This window comes from Hevea brasiliensis, chromosome 14 (assembly GCF_030052815.1).
Source record: "Hevea brasiliensis isolate MT/VB/25A 57/8 chromosome 14, ASM3005281v1, whole genome shotgun sequence".
In the NCBI taxonomy this organism is placed as follows: domain Eukaryota; kingdom Viridiplantae; phylum Streptophyta; class Magnoliopsida; order Malpighiales; family Euphorbiaceae; genus Hevea; species Hevea brasiliensis.
Window position 1 is genome coordinate 18492963 of NC_079506.1, and position 20513 is coordinate 18513475.

The 20513-nt window shown below is 31.9% G+C and overlaps 1 protein-coding gene across 1 annotated transcript in view; it reads left to right on the forward strand.

Annotated features, from left to right (window-relative positions):
• The first annotated feature begins 413 nt into the window (after window positions 1-413).
• The window catches only part of LOC110638681 (probable LRR receptor-like serine/threonine-protein kinase At1g53440), a 42241-nt gene continuing 22141 nt past the window's right edge, over window positions 414-20513 (forward strand). Inside the window, exons 1-9 of the mRNA XM_058135642.1 lie at window positions 414-485; window positions 570-641; window positions 733-804; window positions 2204-2275; window positions 5619-5690; window positions 5774-5844; window positions 5962-6033; window positions 6123-6191; window positions 7001-7072. The gene's annotated coding sequence lies outside the window, so the exon portion shown is untranslated. The remainder of the gene's footprint in view (window positions 486-569; window positions 642-732; window positions 805-2203; window positions 2276-5618; window positions 5691-5773; window positions 5845-5961; window positions 6034-6122; window positions 6192-7000; window positions 7073-20513) is intronic.

Sequence of the window (20513 nt, forward strand, 5' to 3'; positions counted from 1 at the left end):
TTAGCAGCCAGAAGCATTAGTACGAGCAATTCTCTAATTAATAATAAAGTGAACTTGAAATAAAATACCTGCTTATCAACTCTAGGAAAACTATAAAAACAAATTGATGTTTTCATTCTATAAGACAACTGCTCTAACTGATTCAAATAACTTTTTGATCCTTTGTCATTGGATCCAACATGATTAACCCAAGTTATTATGGTAGTTAAGCTAGGAGTTATATTAACTCATTTACTCTTTTATTTCCCATCAATGTGGGACTTGTCACAAGGCTTGAGATGTTACACTCTTCAATTTGGATTGACGTAGAATAAAAGTTTTAACTTTCTATTTTCTCTCTACTTTTTTTTTCTTATTTTCTAAATTTCAAAAAATAGAGAGTGATAATTGCACATAATGACTATAATGATCAGATCTCTTGAAGGTTGCTCGCTATCTGGGTCTATACCATATAGCCTGGGGAAATTGTCAGCTTTAAAAGAACTGTAAGTCTTGCATAGTTGGTTTGTTTATGACCTTTTCATAAAAAATTCTTCATTTCTGAATGTAATTCTATTTTCTTACCTCAGCAATCTAAGCAGAAACTTTCTGAAGGGCTCCATCCCTACATCTTTGGGAAATTTGCGATCCCTGAAAAATTTGTAAGTGTCATTAGAATCATAGTATGTGTAAGTTCTCATTAACGCGGAAAATTTTATAGCTCTTTAATCATTATTATTTTTTTTTTATCAGGTCTCTGTGTTACAATCTATTATCTGGTCAAATTCCTCATGAATTGGGCAATCTCTCTAATCTTGAGATAATGTATATATTCGTTACTCTCATGCTGCTAGCATCATTAGATTTCCACTAATTTCAATTTTCTAATCCCTGTTTCCTTCAGAAAATTAAATATGAAGGAAATAGGTATCTACAACTTAATGAATTGTTCTTAAAAAAAAGGTTTTTTTTTAAATAAATAAAAAAATTAATAATATTATTTTAATTTTTTTAGCTTTTAATGTGAAATATTTTAAGTTATCATAGAATTTAATAATTTTAATAAAATGTAATAATATTTATCATTTTTTTAGTAAATACTTTTTTGCAGTAAATTTAAGTTAGATAAATATAGAAAAAAAATACAAAAATTTTACTACAACGAAAAATTAATATTCTAAAAATTAATTTCTTTTTGTGTTCATTTTATGAGCGCTGCCTTTTTTTACTTTATTTAATTTTGTACTTTTCTATTCATATGTTTAATAATTTCTATTTATTTAAAAGATATTTTTAAAAATATGCAATATTTTTTATTGAACAAGTTATTATGAATTATTATCACCATTGATGCTACAACATTATTAATTTTTATTAAACAAAAATTACCATAACCTCCATCATTTTTTTAATAAGGGAAAACAAATCCAAAAAAAAAAAAAAAAAAAGAAATAACAGACATTCTAGGCTAAGAGATAAATACCACAGATATCATCTTAAGATCCTACAAATTATGAGTGCTAAAGTCAACAAATAATGAGAGTTTTGAATGGTATTGTTTAATGCAATTAAATAATTATATTTTTAAATTTCTCATTCAATCAGGTTTAAAAGCTGACTAAATTATAATAGTTCAGTTTTGCTTTGTCTGATTTGTTTACTTAAATTGTTCAATATGATTGATTTTAAAATGTTAAATTTAGAGAGAGTATTGGTCAAATAGCAATTTAATTCATTTTAATTCGAGCTTATATAAGTAATTAGATTATTTTACACATCGAAATGACTAGTCAATTTAATATTATAACCCAACCACTATTGTCCTTTTATTTTTTTTATGTGAAATTCCAAAAAAAAAAAAAAGCTTTATGATTTAAATTGTAAAAGATATAGCAAATGTAATAAAAAAAAAGAATTTAAAATATGAAGCATCTATAGTAATAAAATATTGACATTTAAGACTCTCTAACTATAAATTAAAAAATGGAAAATAATTTCAATAATACAAATTTATGAGGTTATTCATATAATTTTTATAATAATTAATTTCATCTTTTTAGAAGAAAAATTAATTGAGAAAGTTAAATAAACTGATTTTGAAGAAGAGAAAAGGTATAAAATAAATAAAAAGTCATACGAAAAAGAATCATTTTCAAGGTTTTTCATTTTATCTGCATACCGCAACTTTATATTATTATTATTATTATTAAGATGTTTTGATTAGGGAATTGCAAGAGAATAATCTCAGAGGTCATCTTCCATCAGAACTTGGAAGCTTGAGCAAGCTCCAACACCTGTAAGTTTCGATTAGACAAAAGGTTTGGAATAAAAGGGCAGTTGAATTTGACTATATGTTAAAATTTGCTTTTAACTTGAAATGCAAATTTAAATCTGATTTCATTTTAATTGTATAATTACCAGTAATCCAACATTAAAATTAGGGTTCATTCTGGCATTATCTTACTACTCAACTCCATGAGATAGGTCATATTGGCATTATAATTTGGGTTAGCATAATATTCTCAAAGTCTGTAGTAAGTATCACCGTTCTTAAATCCATAATCAGGCCAAATTTCAAAATTTGGCATATAAAATAAAATAAAATAAAATAAAATATTATAAATTAATTTGAGCCAACTCAACTTAATAATCATAAGAAGTCCATATCTAGAGGAGCCCAACTCAACCTGATACTCATCATACATAAATTATTTAACACATAATTTTTCATTAATTAATATAATATGTTTATATGCTAGTGTCACAACGGAATTCTAATAATAGTATAAATAAATAAGTAAATAAATTAATTAAATAAAGATTTACTAATTATATAATTTAATAGTCTGCAAGGAAAATTACAGGTTAGACTCTAAAAGAAAAGTGCTCCTCCTGCAATTTAGGAAAAAATATTTAACAAGACTGAGTGTTTGACTCAAAAAATTTAGATATTGATTATAGATACAATTTCTATAACTACCTAAAACTTGTGCAACTAAAACTTGTGCAACCCTAAAATGAAATGCACATTTAGTACATATAACAAATAATTCACCCAATATTCAAATGAAAATATAATTTTAATATACGCATGCACCTAGAATAGCATATTCATACATAAATATGAGAGCTAATCTCCTATAACAACTTTATTAATTCAAATCCCACCAATGAGCTCAACTTAAGCTGGACTTTTACTTAAATCTAAGTGTGAGGGCTAACGACATCAACTCATAGTCATGCTTCACCCTTGATATCCATAAGGACCGGATCCCAATGAGACAAGTTCAAGCCTTATCTACCCATCTAATTCTATATATATATATATATATGCTCCAAATTATCCTCAGGGCGACAATCATAAATATTAACAATAATTAAATGTGCAGTAATAAGAATGCCCCTATGTAAATATATTTATAAAATATATGAGCATGCCAAAAATATAAATAATATTGAAATTACAAAAATAATAAATATCTAACTCACATAGCTGACGACCCAACCATAGTTGGTCCAACTAGAAGAAGAAGGCGATTAGTTCCAATTACCTACATAGACATAGCCATGTCTTCAAACCACTAACTAAAAATAATTAAATAGTTAGAGAAGCAAAATAACAGTCCTAGAATCATGATGAAATTTTGGCAGAGTTTTTCCTCTAACTAGACCTAACTCCCTGAAAGCAAACTCAACAAAACACAACAATAGCACCCCAAATAGCCTGAAGCCCACAACAACAATCATCACATGTCCATCTGGCATTTACAAGAAAAATAACCTGGGTTCAAATCTATAGTGTCTAACTTGGGTCTCTAACACCTTTACAATTTAAATAATTATTTTTAATACTCTAAAAATTATGAAAATAATCTTGGAGGCTGTCTACATCATTTTTGTATTAATTAAATTCATTTTACTTAATTTTACTAAGCTAAAAATATTTTTCAAATAATCAGCTTGCCTAAAACTAGGTAAAAACTATACAACTAGAGTTTGAGTTTACCTTTGCAAATTCTTCTATCTGGAACGCATCTGGAATGTTTAAAAATGTTGGATTCGACTGTAAACATGCCCATCTTCCGGGATGGGCTGTCGAGTGTCCAAATTGAGCAGAAAACTTACTCCCTGGTGTCATGAGTTATAACCTATTTGATCACACCTAAACAAAGCCAATACAATGTTAATAATTATCATATAATTATATTTAATTTATAAGAATCAAAAAGACTAAAAAATCTCACCGATCGATTTAGGCATCCGATGATCGCCTTTTTCAAATGATGTCCAATCAGAGCAAGATTAGTCCTATAAAAGTTTTGGCATGCTGAGTTCATCAATGTTCTTGGATTGCTAATTTGACTATCGAATCATCTAGAATATCGCTGGAAAGCCTTGTGGAGACCCATTTTCTTTCTCCTTAGTTCTTCCTCTTACGGCCACCATTTCAGGCCAAGTTGGTTAGGAAAGGTAGCCAGGTTCATAGGGGAGTTGAACACCACCTAGATTGCCAATGTTGACCACCGAAATCAGCCAAAAAATGGCTTGGAATTTCGCATGCTATGCTCTTCTCTTTTTCTTTTTTTCTTGCGCGGCATTACTGCTGTTCACCATTGTTTAGTGCCTCGCCATCATCTTCTGGCCATGTAGGAGCTATCGAAAGCCTCGTTGCTAGTGATGGAGGTTGCAGTGATATTGGCAAGGTTGGGTATGCCCAGTAGTAGAAGGAAGAAGCGGGAGAAGGGGGAGAAGTTGGGGCTTTCAATTGCGCGAGAGGAAGAAAAATGAAGGGACCAGTCTGATTCAGCTGGTTCGATACAAATTCATTTGAATTCAATTTAACTCAAATACTATTTTCTATTCTTTTTATTCTATCCTGAACTTAAAATAAATCCTGAAAATTGTAGAAAAATTCCTATAGGCGTAAAATAAGTTTTTAACCATGAAAAACTATTTCAAACATGTCACGTGGCCTTTTAATAATTTAAAAAAAAATTGAAATAAAATGTATTAAAAATTAAAAATTTAGAAATTAAATTCCAAATAAATTTCTAAAATATTTATAAATTGAAATATCATGAAATATATAAAAAATACAAAAAAAAAATTCTGGCTATTAAATAAAATATCAAAAGAAACTTATTAAAGATAAAAGAGTTATGGAAAAATATAAAGGCAAAATGGTAGAAAATATCGCAATTTTAGTACTTCCATATAATTTAGTTCAATTTTATTTATTTATTTATTTATTTTTATAAGCAAGGCAAAATTTCAGTAATGGAGTGAAGTTTAGGTTTACAATATTTTCTTAAAATCTTTGTTAGATTTGGAGAAAACATTTTCTTGGTTCGAAGTGTGAAAAATATTTTTCAATTATATGAATTTTTTTTAATATATAGAATAGGACTCTCGTTTTAATATTATTTATTTATTTATTTTTATACTAACTATTTTTATGACTCAAAAAATTACCTTCTAATAATAAAGAACCAACTTTAGTATTGTGCTGAGAAGATTACATCATTCATTAATAATTTCTATGATTAAAATATTATTACATGTTTAATTAATAAATCAAAAGATAAGTGTGGAAATTACATGATCAATTAGGTGAGCCTTCCCAATTTTCATTGTTGCAGTGACTTGGGTTCAAACAGGTTAGCTGGAGAGCTGCCCAAAAGTTATGCCAAGCTTACCTCTTTGAGAACCTTGTACTGGCAACCTCATGTTCTTTTAGCTTACAGTCTAGATAATTTGATGTTGCATTAAATTAAACATAACTAGTGGAATGCAGTGTTCTAGCTGGAAACAATTTCACTGGCCAGATACCAAAGTTCATTACAACTTGGCCAATCTCACTGAACTGTGAGCATTGATTTTATTTTTCTTGCATAAATTAGTTCATTAGTTCCAAGATATTCAAATGAGGCTTTAATTTTATTGGAAATGCTTTCTGCTGTCCCTGCACTGCATTGACCACAGGAATCTAATTGGAAATGAATTTGAGGGAGGGCTACCTCTCGAAATTTTTAATTCAAGCACTCTTATTAAGTTGTAAGCACAAATCCAACTTGTATGATTTTCAATTTGAGAGAATTTCGCTATGAATGGCTCTAAATGCTGTTGTTATATATATTTTCCAGGTGGGTTAGTGATATAAGGAACTCCAATGTCTCTTTCCCAGAAAAAGCAACTCCAAATCTTTCTGAATTGTGAGTAGCCTATCTCATGTCGAACTTGTTCATTTTGATTAATTCGCCCAAATATGCATTCTGCATATTCCATCAATTCCATAGTCCATACAGTTAATATCAAAATCGTTTGTAATTTTGATTGATAATTTTAATTACCTATGTTTGTTCTATAACTTTAATGGTTACTTTATTATAATGTGATTATTTTACATAATTAATAATTGAAAATTTTTTCAGTGTGATTATTTTGTGATTACTTTATTATTATATAATTTTCAAATTGCTTAGTATTTTAAAATATATTTTAATCAATAAAAATAATTTTTACTATAAAATTTCAAATAAAAATAAATATAAAATATATTTTATATTATAAATATATTTTATATAATAAGTAAAAATATTTAAATTTAATGTTTAAATCAATGTACTATTTTGTTAATCAAATAAAACTCTAAAATTCAGCTATAATGCACATATTTAAAAGTTTTGATTATAATCATAAACACTTTAAAAGTTTTGAATTTCTTTTTCCAGTCATTATAAAATTACTCATAGTATTAATAAAATATTTTATAAAATTCTATTAATATTTGATATGAATTTCATCGCATCAATTAATTCTGCCAAAAAATACATTCGGCATATTTCACCAATTTCCCTTATTTTTTCTCGCTGCTATTTTGAAAGTAAAACATAGCAATATATAATAGCTGAAAGCTAAATGAAACTCATGGAGTATATGATTTTTGCATTGTTTTATTGGCTTCACAATATAATGAAATTAAAATTTATAAAATTTAAGATTTCTTCAATGGTTCCTACAGGGTATTGAGGAATTGCTCAATAACTGGTCAAATTCCCGAATAGATTGCTTATTCGACTGCATTAAAATACCTGTAAGTTCTTTCCCTTTTCCAATCTACGGAGCACAAGTAATATTGCCATGTGCTTCTTTTTTTTTAATTTTTTTATTTATATATACGAACATAACAAAGTAGAGATATATTCTAACAATCATTTGCCCCCTTCATGTACTATTCTTATAACAATCCTTTCATTGATTGAGAATTCTATGTTGATCAGCGTTTTCAAATCCGATGTAGTCTGAAAATGAACGAAGAAGACAAAGAATTTAAAATTTAAAATTTAAAATTTATTCGAGTTAAATTAGAGTGAAATTGATGTATTATTTATTTTAAATATTGTTCAACAAATATTATATTTATAATATATAATCAATAATCTTTTCTATATTGATATTAATATATTAATTTATTTTAATATTAATGTACTAAAATAATATTATATTATATTATATCATACTATTTAATAAATATTAAATTTATGTTATGTAATTTTTAATAGACAGTCGTTTCCAAAATTGATTTTCCAATTCCAGTAATAAACTTGCATTATCCATAACGAGAGTTTAGAGTTTCTTTTTAGAGAAACGGATAACAATATTGCGTTGGGGATGTCAAAAACTATAAATTATGATATATTATATTTTTGTCATGTAAAGAGTTGCAATGTATCATTAACCAAAGGATGTCACGAGTACAAAACAACATCGATTTGTACAAAAAAATAAAATAAAATAAAATAAAATAACACCCTATTGACCCATGCGACTCATAACTGTGTCAATTGGGTTTGACGAGATTTTATCGATTTTGTCTGAAATTTTATAATTTCTTTTTTTTTTTAATTAAATTCAAAATTATGATATTGATTACTACTCGTGGCGCTTTGGTACCATGCAAAAACTTGAGAATTCTATATTGATTATTGTTAAAATTAAGTTTATATGAAATATACATGATGATGATGAATGCAATAATAACAAACTTTAATTATAAACTAGTTAGTTGGGGTCGATTATATAGATTATTTATTTTGCAATTTAACTCTATATGAAATCATTTCTACAAATATCAAAAAATTATAAGTTTTTTAATTTTGTTTTCCTCCATGTCATTTTATGTCTTTTCCTTTTTTTGCTCTCTTACCATTAAATTATCATAATTTTTGCATTGAGGAATTTGATCCTTTTTATTAGATATGATCAAACCATCTTAATTATATTGACCTTTTCTCATTTTACCCTCAATGTGTTAGATACACATTGGTGGATGCAGTTATTCCTAATTTTATTCATTATTGTAATACTAGATATCTTTCTTAGTATCTACATTTTTATGGTCATCTTATGAGTATGTTATACCTTAAATATCCAATATTTACTCCGATATAACATAGCTGCCCTGACTACATTTCTATAGAATTTACCTTTCATTTTGTCAGGGATCCTAAACTCTATCCTATCAGACTTCCCCTCAATTTCTTTTATGAGAACTAAGCTCACAATGCATATATTTCGTCCTTCTTCCACTTATACCTTAAACCCTTACACTTAATGGTCCTTTAGGATCCTACATCAGTTGTGGACAGTGTGCGTGTGTGACTTATATTGAAATAAAGACCTTGTTAAAATTGTTATGATTTTAACAAGTGTCCATTCCATCACTGAGTCGTGTGTGTGTGTCTATCTCTCGATAAAAAAAAAAAAAAAAAAAAAAAAAAACCTTACACTTAAGAGTCTGTCTCCAATAAGATAATATCATTTGCAAATAACATGCACTATGAAACATTATCTTGAATATGATTGGTTAGCTTATCCTTAACTAAGGTAAACAAGCATAGGCTCAAAATAGATCCCTGGTGTGAACTCACTAATATGGGTATCTTGTCTGTATCCCTTACCACTGCTCTTACACTTGCAACCACCCCTTTATATATGTCCTTAATGATATTAATATATTTAAAATTGACTCATTTCTTCTCTAGCATCCACCAAAGAACTTCTCTTGGTACTCTATCAAATGCCTTATCTAGATTAGTCAATACCACGTAGAGATCATTCTTCCTCTCCTTAGAAATTTTCATTAATTTTCTTAATAGAAAGATAAGCTCTATTGTAGATCTACCAGGCATAAAACCAAATGGTTCTCTAAATCTTATTCTATGGTTAGTTGGTTTTATTACAATGTAAATTTACTTTGTTATGAAAAATAAGATAATTTAACAAAATTTTACAATTCATTTTATAAGATTTTTGCAAATTGATATTTTTTTCATAAAATAATTAATTATGAAAAAAATTATTAAGTTAACAAAAAAAAATTGAAGTTTCTTCATGTTAAAAAATATACTATTTTTAAAAATTCTAATAGATCAATTATATGACAATCTTTATTAAAAAATTATAGGAACAGGTTTATTAAATGTTATCTATTAGTTTTTTAAAAAAATATATTATAAGTGTTTTTTATGTAAGGAAACTTTATTTTTTTCATTAAGTTAATAAATTTTTTGTAATTAACTATTTTATGGAAAAAAATCATTTTATAAATTCATGAGTTATAAGTTTATGTAAAATCATTTTATTTTTTCAATAAAGTAATTTTATTTTGTATGAAATCAACAACCATAAAAGGTACTGGAATTTGCGAGTCTAAATTGGACTCTGTCCAATTGTTATAAAATGGAGAACGTGGCCATGTTTGAGTAGTTAGTGGAAGGCCATTAGTGCACAAAAGTTTGTGTGCAGTAGCATGCAGTGGTGAGACCCAGGAGAAAGATAAAAACAAAGTGGAGGTGTGTGCAGTGAGAGCCACTGAAGTCATTGGAATTGTTGGGTTATTATACTAAGAAAGAGATGATGATTTTAGATAAGTGCTAGTTGATAATTCCTGCAATGAAAAGGTCTTGATTCAAGCAAGAAAAGAAAATAATTATACAAAGAAAAAGAGAAGAATCAATTTATGAGATTAGTGGTGGCATTGGTTCGGGTTTAGCAGGTTCTCTCTTTGGTGCGATTGAAGCTAATTTTGTTAATTTTGCTCTGCTGGACTTCACGGTTATGCCTGAATTAAGCAGGTATTATATTTTTTAGTGGCCTGCGTTTAGGATGTTGCTATGTGGCATGAGGTCTAAAGCATGTGAAATCTTCATGGAATCTATCTTTAGATTTGCAATTTCTTGGATATCGTAACCAGGATTTGCTTGTGGCTTGTCCACATTGTTTGTAGTTTTTAGCTCTTGGGTGCAGCTTGAGGCATGAACAAAATTAAGAATTTTGTAATTGTCAAACAAAGAAAATGATAAGGAAGAAACTTTTGTCTTATTATGACCAAATGAGAAAATAGGACAGATGTTCTATTTATACAAAGAAACTAAGAAAGAAAAGAAACTACCATAAAAAAACTAATCCAATACGCACTGTTTCAATAAATAAATACAATCATCAATCCCATCTCGGACAACAAAAACAAAAAAAGAAGGTACTGCAAGGGACTTAGTAAACAACTCTGCACGTTGAAGTTGAGAGTTAACATGAATTAGGTCGATGAAAACTTTAAGTAGCTGCTCTCGAACCTCATGACAGTCAATGTCAATATGCTTAGTACGCTCATGAAAGGCAAGATTTGTACCATTATGTATGGTAGCTTGATTATCACAATGAAGCTTAATTGGAAGCTGAATCGGCACCTGAAATCTTGAAGTAAATAAGTTATCCATTAGAGTTCACAAAGTGTAGATGCCATACTATGATACTCTGCCTCAGCAGAACTCCTACTTACTATTGCTTGTTTCTTAGACTTCTAGGAAATCATAGAAAAGCCCAAAAATATGCAATATCCTATGACTCACTTTCTAGAATTTGGACATGAAGCCCAGTCAGCATCACAATATGCCTGAAGCTTTAAAGAATTAGTGATAGGGAACAAAATGCCTCTAGAAGAACAACCTTTTAACTATTTCAAAATGTGAATTGCCGTATCCCAATGTGGCTGCCTTCAACATTGCATAAATTGACTAAGCTGCTGCATAGGAAATGTAATATTAGGCTTGGTTAAACTCAAGTAAAGCAATCCATCAATGAGCCTCCTGTGTGGTTCTGGATCAGGCAAAACAACTCCAATGTCATCATAAAGGTTTAAATTTTGAACCATCAGAGAAGTTATGAACTTAGCATCATTCAAACTAGCATCAATAATCAAATACAAAATATATTTCCTTTGGCTACGATGTATACTAGAATATGATCTGGCAATTTCAATGCCAAGGAAATACTTGGCATAACCAAGATCTTTAATCATAAACATCTAACCAAGAAACAACTTGCAATCAGCTATATGCTATTCTAAAGGTCCTATGATTAACACATCATCAACATAGACTAGAAGTACTATAAAATTAAAACCAAATGCTTTTATAAACATACAATAATTAGCAGTAGATTGAACAAACAGAAATTCTTTTAGTTTAGAAGTAAATTCCTTATTCCACTGTCTACCAGCTTGTTTAAGTCCATAAAGAGATTTAACAAGTTTGCAAACTTGTCTAGGAGAAGCTTTAGTATACCCTTCTAGAGGCACCATGTAAAGATGATCATCAATGAAACCATGCAAAAATGCATTATTGATATCAGCTTGATGAATAGGCTAGTAGTGATTTATAGCAATAGCAAAACCTAATCTGACAATAACTAGCTTTGCAATAGGAGAAAAACTATCAGTATAATCAAGACTAACAATTTGATTATATCCCTTAGCCACAAGCCTAGCTTTATACCTGTCTATTGACCCATTAGCCTTATATTTGACTATTATAACAGGCATGCAAATTTAAGACACACACAATCGCACAAACATATAGTATAAGAAAAGAAAAGAAGAATAATATAGGATTTATATGGTTTGACCGTAAGTTCTATGTCCACAGGCAAGACAAAAGAAAAAAAAATTTCACTACGATGAAAAGAGTAAGATACAATCACGCAGAACTCTCAAACCCTAACCCCAGTGTGTTTGTCAAATAATCTCATAACTCAACTACGAAGGGAAGAATATTACAATATTTATACTGGTCCATTATCGGCCTGGGCTTTCTGTTACCACCACAGACCTCACTTTTTATCCCAATTGGGTTGCAGCGCAGAGCTTTCGAGTCAGAGAATAATTCGCGTCCATGATGACATATCCAAAATTCAAACCGCATAATAATAATTCTTTCCCTTTGCTTGAATTTCCTACATCATCAACAAAATCATCTCAACACTTGTCTTGCCATATGTCCTCACAAGGGCACTATTAAGCACTATAAACACCAAGTCTAGGCAATGCCTAAACTTGCTAACTAGGACTCCCTTAGTCATCATATCTACTAGATTATCATATATAGAGACTTTTTGCACAACTTTAATCCCCTAAGATACAATGTCTCAAATGAAGTGATATCTGACATCAATGTGTTTAGTTCATTCTTTGTACATCTGATTCTTTGTGAGAAGTCTTGCACTCTGACTATTATAAAATCTTGTTAGCTTATTCTATATCAACCCAAGATCAGCCACCAAACTCTATAACCATAAAGATTCCTTTACTACCTCTGCTAAAGCCATATATTCAACCTCTGTGGTGGACAAAGCAACTGTAACTTGCAATGTTGCCTTCCAACTGATTGCACTTCCAGAAAGAGTAAACAAATAACATATCAAAGATCTCCTCTTTTCTAAGTCCCCTGCAAAATTTAAATCCATATAGCCAACAATTGAATCACTCATATTAGCCCTATCAAATGTTAAACCAATATCTGTAGTACCCTTCAAATACCTCAGAACCCATTTCACTGCCTGCCATTACTTCTTCCTAGGACATACCATATATCTACTTATAACACTAACTATATGTGAAATGTTAGGTTGGGTGCAAACCATAGCATACATGATACTACCAATAGTACTCGAATAAGAAACACTGGACATGTACTCCATCTCCTCATCTATTTTTAGTGATATGTCTATAGATAACTTGAAATGGGTAGCAAACAAAATACGCACAAGCTTAGCATTATTCATATTAAAATGCTTAAGCACTTTCTCAACATAGGCCTACTGAGATAAGAAAAGCTTCCCACTTCTATCCCTAATAATTTCCATTTCCAGTATCTTCTTTGTAATACCTAAATCCTTCATCTCAAGCTCATCACTCAACTACTTTTTTAGAATGTTAATATGTGACATGCTTTTAGTAGCAACAAGCATGCCATCCATATACAATAGCAAATAGAGAAAGGAATCATCTAAAAGCTTCCTATGATACATACAACTATCATATGAATTACGAATAAAGCCATTACCAACCATTATTAATACATGCTTTTATACCACTGCCTAGGCGATTGTTTCAAACCATAGAAAGATTTCTTAAGCAAGCAAACATGGTTTTTGATACCTAGAATGATAAAGCCCTCAAGCTGACTCATATAAATTTTCTCCTCCAGCTCACCATGTAAAAAAATGTTGTCCTCACATCTAATGACTTGAGCTCTAGATCATGAAGAGCAACTATAGTAAGTAAGACCTTGATAAAACTATACTTCACAACTAGAGAAAACACTTCATTAGAGTCAATCCCCTCCCTCTGAGTAAAGCTTTTTGCTATCAATTGTGCCTTATATTAAGGTGCTTCAACCTCTGGAGTGCCTTCCTTTTTCTTAAACACCCATTTGTAGCCTATCACTTTCTGTCCCTTAGGCAATATTATAGGCTTCCAAGTATGATTCTTGTGAAAATATTTCATTTCTTCACCCATAGCATCGACCTACTGATTTGCATCTAAATAAGAAATAGCTTCTCTACAATTGTTGGGTTCGTGCACATTAATTGTCTCAGCAACTGATAAAGCAAACGTAATTAGATTTGCATATGAATATCTCTGCGGGGTCTGATCTGTCTTCTTTCTCTACTACTTATAACGCTATATGGTTCCTTTTATTGTTGCTCAAGTGCATCCTCTTATTGATCAGGATCTTGCACCTTATCCTCTGAATCACTGGACTAAAATGCTAGAGTACCAATCTCAAGCTCCACCTATTCTCTAACATCATGATTTGATTCTGCTATTGATTTCTCCATCTGACTATCTAATGAAGCATACTCAATAAATGTTATATCCCTACAGATAATTAATCCTGGGGGACTTTGGATCATTGCACCACAACCTACAGCCTTTTACTCCAGATGCATACCCTAAAAATATGCATTTTCTTACCCCCAACTCAAGCTTAGCATCTCTCACATGAGCATGAGCAGGGTAATTAAACACTCTCAGTTGAGAGTAATCAACAAGTGCATTAGACCACATCTCAAAAAGAGTTTTACACTCAATAACTATAGATGGAGATCTATTAACTAAGAAACAGGCTATAGTAATTACTTCAACCTAGAAATCCTTTCCCAATCTTGAAGTGAGAGTATGCTTTGTGCTTTGTCATAAAGCGTTTTATTTATGCATTCTATAATACCATTTTATTGTGGTGTCCTTGTAAAAGTGTGATATCTTACAATACCTTTATTACTGTAGAATGCATCAAACTCACGATTGCAAAATTCTAATTCGTTATCAGTTCTAAGATGCTTGACCTTCTTTTCTATCTACTTCACAATCATTATCTTCCACTTTATAAAAGTTGAAAATGCTCTATCTTTTGGTTTTAAGAAATACACCCAAACCATCTAAGAGTAATCATCAATTAAAGTTATGAAGTACCTAGAATTGCTCTTAGAAGGGATTCTATTAGGACCCCATAGATCTGAGTGGACGTAATCCAATGTTCCTCTAGTCTTGTGCACTTCCTTTTTGTCAAACTTTACCCTAGTCTATTTGCCAAGCACATAGTATTCACAAAAGTCCATAGATTTTGTTTTCTGCCTATCTAACAAATCCCACTTGCTCAACACAAATAACCGTATTTCACTTATATAACCATTATACAGATGCCATAATTGAGTCTAATTCTGATTATTGCTTCCGGATGCTACTGCAACTTCCCCTAAAACTATACTGCCTTATACAAAATACAATCCTACAACCAAATTGCTCTTCATGAGTACCATAAAGCCCTTACACACTTTGAGAACTCTATTCTCTAGATGGTATTTGGATCTATGAAAGTTAAGTGTCCCAAGAGAAATCAGGTTCCTCTTCAGTCCTAAAACGTGCTAACACTCTATAGTTCTGACAATGCCATCAAACATCCTCAATTTGATGTTACCAATTCCTTCCATAGGTAATGCACGATCATTGCCCAGAAACACCTTACCACTCATCTATTTGTAAGTGACAAACCAGTTTTTTGTGTGGACACATGTTATAAGTAGCACCAATATCAACAATCCAAAAATTCTATCCATGATTTGAACTTACGAATAAAATTTTCTCAGCACTGTCATCGCCATCTGAATTGTAAAACTTGTCAATCACATTCACAGAACTTTTTATTTGCTTTTCTTTTTATTTTTTAACATAGGATAGTCTCTCTTATAGTGACCTTACTCCTCGCACTCAAAACAGTTAGCCTTTTTCATTCTTGACTTAAATCTGGCTTTCGATTTCTTCCTACTGGAAGAACCTTATCTTGATTGTGTTCTTTGCTTGCTCACCAAACCTTCCCCCTCAAATTTTTCTTTATTATCTAGAAAATTCTTTTTTAACTCCTTCGATTTTAGAGAATTACTAACATTATCTAGTAAAATACTGTCTTTCCCATACAATAAAGTATCAATAAAAGTCTCATAGGATAGTGGCAAAGAATATAACACAATAAGGGCCTAATCCTCATTATTATTATCAATATCAATATTCTTCAGGTCAATGATAATTGAATTAAATTCATTCAATATTCTTTAATGGATGCACTTTGCTCATTGTCAAATTGTATAGCCTTTTCTTCAGATACAGACAATTGGTCAATAATTTTACAGAGTACAACTCCTCAAATTTCTTCCATGATGCAAACATTGAGCTTTCACCAGTAATCTTACATAGAACATTATTCATTACTCTCATGAAAATCACACTCAAGGCTCTCTCCTTCAGATTAGCTTTCTCTGCCTCCTTCTTATCCTCTGAAAAGTTATCCTCGATTGCCTTTCATAGACCTTGTGGGATCAAGGAAGATTTGATTTTAATTTTTTATAGACTGAAACTCGATCCACTATCAAATTTCTCAACCTCAAACTTCATTGAAGATGACGCCATCTATAAACCCTAAATTGCACCCATAAAGCTCTAATACCAATATGTTATAGTAGGCATGCAAATCTAAGGCACATATACAATCGCACAATCACATAGTATAAGAAAAGATAAGAAGAATAATATAAGATTTACATGGTTTGACTATAAGATTTACATCCACGGGCAAGATAAGAGAAAAAAAAAATTCTATTATGATAAAAAAAAGTGAAATACAATTACTCAAAACTCTCAAACTCTAACTCCTAGTGTATTTCCCAAATATCTCATAACTCTACTATAAAGGGCAGAATATTACAGTATTTATACTAGTCCATTATCAGCCTGTGCCTTCTGCTACTACCACAAGGCTCACTTTTTATCCCAATTGGGTCGCAATGAAAAACTTTCGAGTCGAGTCACAATTCAAGTCCATAAAGATATATCCGAAATTCAAGCCACATAATAACATTGACTTTGTAAACCCATTTGGAAGCAATAGATTTCTTGCTAGGTGGTAAGGATGTGAGAACCCTATATTAATGTATTCATGAGTTGATAGTTCAACTTGTATAGTAGAAACCCAATTAGGATCATTCTTAGCACAATGATAAGAAGTAGGTTTATACGCAATAGAAACATTGCCAACAAAGTCTATATATGCTTGATTAAATTAAATTGATGAAAATGAGGGAAATTTAGGAAAGGGAAAAGTCATACCTATAGGTGTTGAACTAAAGAAATTAACAGTTGAAAATGCAGAAGAATTCACATATTGAACTGTGGCAACAAAATCTTGCAACCATTGAGGTTTACTTCTATTTCTAGTACTTTTCCTAGTAGCAATAGGAGGAGAAGACACAGTGTTATTAGATTGAATAATAAAATCTATACGAATAGGGTTACTAAGGGTTATATTTTCAGAAAAAGAACCAAGAGGATTAGGATGCTAATGAATTTTAGGAGATTGAATAAGAGGAACGAGAACACTAATTACATTAGAAGAGTAAATGGTTTTAAAAAGAAATATTGATTCATGAAAAATTACATCTCTAGAAATATGAATAATATGAGTCTTGAGATCATACACTCTATAAGCCTTATAACCTAAAGCATAACCAAGGAACACACACTTTAAGGCTCGAGGTTCAAATTTTGTTTTAGAGGGTCTGTTATCTGTCATAAAACAAAGACATTCAAATACTCTCATATGTGCATAATCAGATGATTTGGCATGAAGGACCTTATATGGAGTTTTCCAATTTAGAATAGCAGTAGAAAGTCTATTGATAAAGTAAGTAGCTATAAGAATACAGTTTCCCCAAAATCCCTTAAGTAAACATCAAGGCCCTGGCAACTTATAACAAAAATTTATGTTTTCTCTCCACCACACCATTTTGTTGGGGAGAGTAAACATAAGACTTTTAGTGTAAATTTCCCTTATATTAAAGTAACTGAAAAATAATTTGGTTTAAAAATTTTATTCCATTGTCAATTCTTACCTTATGAATGGATAATTGAAATTGATTCTCAATAATAGATAAGAATTTGGATAGTGAGGTTGCCGTGAGTTCTTAGGGTCCGGTCCTAATTCCATATAGACCTGTAATAAAGAAAAAGGTGAGGGGGGTGGCTCTCTAACAAGCCACTCTAATGCTCAAGTCAAAGAACTGGATGTGAAAATATGAAAAAGAATGTAATGAGATTTAGAGAGTGAGAATATACGTATCTTATTTCTAGTTACTTAGTTGGTAGTTTTAGGCTTTTTAGGAAAATAGCCATTGCTTTATTTATAGAGATAATCTCAACTAACATGCTGAGATTATCTCTGTAAAATTCGATTTTTGCTTCATTACTGATGTGACTATTGCTTGGTATATCTTTTGTTTGCCTTGCAGGACTAGGGAAAGTGTTTGTTCGGTATTGTTTAAGTCCAATTGTGCTTTGTTTGGCTTGCTTGGTCTTTTAACAATATTTGACCTTTCTGATTGTCACATTGGATATTTGTGTAGCATTTTAACTATTTGTCTTGAATTTTAAGTGAGTAGTATCATTAGTTCCCCCCCCCCTGGTCTTTATGAATCATTAGGCTCGTGTTACTGCTCATCCAGCTAGGATATCTCTATTGTATGTGGTTCTTTTTGGTTATCGTGTTATCTTGCGGATAACTATCATAGTTTAGCGTGCCATATTTAATTTAATAGCTATCGTTTAAAATTTTCTCTCGGGAAGGTAAACCATTTTTTGATGGCATAATGATGATGGTTTTTGTATTTTGAAAAGCATTTATGCTTCTTCCTATAAAATTGACCTTTTTCGCTTACCATTTCATTTTCTCTGTTTTGTTTGATTCTCTGGTTATTGTAACACCCTAGGCAAATCCCACGTCGACAAAACACGGGAGAGATGCTGGGTTTATAAGTTGATGGTTCTTAACCCCTATTGACGCGTTTTAAAACCGTGAGGGCTTCGGTTCAGAGCGGACAATATCACTAGTGGGCCGGGCCGTTACATTTGTGGTATCAGAGCCGCTCCGCGTGCAACCTTGAATGATGGTGGGGCAAACCTCAGCGAGGACGCTGAGTCCCATAAGGGGGGTGGATTGTAACACCTTAGGCAAATCCCACATCGGCAAAACGCGGGAGAGATGCTGGGTTTATAAGTTGATGGTTCGTAACTCTTAGTGACGCGTTTTAAAACCGTGAGGGCTTCGGTCCAGAGCGGACAATATCACTAGTGGGCCGGGCCGTTACATTTGTGGTATTAGAGCCACTCCGCGTGCAACCTTGAATGATGGTGGGGCAAACCTCAGCGAGGACGCTGAGTCCCATAAGGGGGGTGGATTGTAACACCCTAGGCAAATCCCACATCGACAAAACACGGGAGAGATGCTGGGTTTATAAGTTAGTGGTTCGTAACCCCTAGTGACGCGTTTTAAAACCGTGAGGGCTTCAGCCCAGAGCGGACAATATCACTAGTGGGCCGGGCCATTACATTTGTGGTATCAGAGCCGCTCCGCATGCAACCTTGAGCGATGGTGGGGCAAACCTCAGCGAGGACGCTGAGTCCCATAAGGGGGGTGGATTGTAACACCTTAGGCAAATCCCACATCGGCAAAACACGGGAGAGATGCTGGGTTTATAAGTTGATGGTTCGTAACTCCTAGTGACGCGTTTTAAAACCGTGAGGGCTTCGGTCCAGAGCGGACAATATCACTAGTGGGCTGGGCCGTTACAGTTATTATCTCCAAGTCTCCGATGAGTTCTTTTTTAGCAACTCCTCTATTTTGAAGGTAATCAAGTTCATTTCTTCTTCTTCTTCTTTTTCTTCTTCTTTTATTTGTCCCATATAATTTTCTTCGAATCATGAGTGACGTTAGTGAGAATCGGGGCTTGAATGCCACTCCCCTTTCGTCGAAAATCGTCTATAGTAGTGTTACTAATACTCGAAAGCTATTTTTGGAATCAGACCACCGTCATCATAATGGTGTGGACGTTTCGGAGGTTATTGGTCCCTCTGCTCTGTTAGCTGCCATCAGATCTCAACCTCCTACCAATGTTGGCTTGAGTTCTTTTAGGTCGAAAGTGCCTCCTGGTGTTTCTGAATTGCCATCTTGTTTGAATGATTAGGATCTCCTAGACCTATCAAAATCATTTATAGCCATGATACTAATACTCAAGAGCTATTTTTGGAATCAGACCACTGTCATCACGATGGTGTCGAGGTTTCAGAGGTTATTAGTCCCTCTGCTTTGTCGGCTGCCATCAGATCTCAACCTCCTACCAATGTTGGCCTGAGTTCTTTTGGAGCAAAAGTGCCTCCTAGTGTTTCTGAATTGCCATCTTGTTTGAATGGTTAGGATCTCTTAGACCTATCAAAATTATATGGGATCGACAAAGATAGGTTTTTCTTGTCACTCACTGGTCAAAGTAGTTAAGCAGATAGTTCTTTTTTTAATCTGGTTCACATGGCTCTGTACGAAGAGCAATTGAAATCAGGCCTAAGATTACCACTAGATCCTCTGGACGTTGAGATTCTTAAGTACTATCACTTGTCCATCCTCTAATTACATCCCAACTCGTGGAAGCTCTTATCCCATTTCTGAGCTTTATGTCAGAGAAAAAGGCTTTATGCCTCGGCTGGCATCTTCTCTGTGTTCTTTTAGCTTAATATTAGAGACAATGAGGAATTTTGGCAGTTTCGTGCTCAAAAAGGGATGGTCTTTTTACTGGTCTCTCATCTTCCTTGAAGAAAT